Source organism: Tupaia chinensis, unplaced genomic scaffold, assembly GCF_000334495.1.
Source record: "Tupaia chinensis unplaced genomic scaffold, TupChi_1.0 Scaffold000077_1, whole genome shotgun sequence".
NCBI lineage: Eukaryota > Metazoa > Chordata > Mammalia > Scandentia > Tupaiidae > Tupaia > Tupaia belangeri.
The window spans coordinates 3552525-3553542 of NW_006159538.1; positions in this window are offsets into that span (position 1 = coordinate 3552525).

Below are 1018 nucleotides of genomic sequence, written 5' to 3' on the forward strand. Positions count from 1 at the left end.
TAAAAGGGGCGGGTTTTTTAAAAAAAAAAAAAAAAAAAAAAGAAAGAAAGAAAGAAAGTACCTGAGGGCCATGTGCAGTGGTTAAGGCAACTAGATCCCACGTGACTGACTCAAGTTAGAATCCTGGACCAGGCCACTTGAGAAACTCTGGGTGTGTGTGCATGCCCAAAATTCCAAAAAGAGAAATGGAGAAGGAATTGCGATGTGACCATTCCCTTATGGGGTGCATTTCTCACTTTCTCTTTCTATCAAGCCCATGTGCTCTCTAACAACAACAAAAACTTTTAATCTGAAAACAATTTTGAAAAACAGACATGCTTTCCTCATAAAGTACATCGCCGTCTGATTTTCTCATCTTGAATATGTGGGAAACATTGGAGAGATTTTGTATCATCTGTGCCATTGTGCAACATGACTTTCTCAGGAGAAATTACACTTTGAATGACAATACCTCCTCAAATAATTCCAAATGGGTGTGTGGGGCCAGCAGGTGGCATACTGGTTAAAGGACTGAACTCCCACATGCTGGACAGCAGTTTGAGTTCAGGACCTGGCAGCTTGCTTTCTCATTTTCCCTCTCTCTCTCTGTCTCTCTCTAACACACATGCCCTTTAGCAAAATTTAAACAATAATAATAAATTAAATTAATAATTTTTTAAAATGGGTGTGAGGTCCTGTTTTATTAGCTTAGTGCTGTGTTAAATATATGTGAATTACTTCTAAGGAGCATTAAAAATTTTTAAGATTTTAGGTAGGAAGCATGATATAAATATATCTATTTTAAAGAATGGAAACTTCACAGACTTTCTGGTAGTAAAGGGCAAATAAATTTGTTACTTGGCATTAATAATTAATATAGGTGTTTTATCTCTGTCACCTTCTTAGTACTGGAGCCAAATACCATTTAGTTCATAGAAAGCTTATCCATGTGGTTTTATTTACTTGCTTTATTGTATGTCAAGGATAACCGCATGAGTCAGGTGAATGCACTGAAAGTGAAGATATTCCTCCTAGCTTT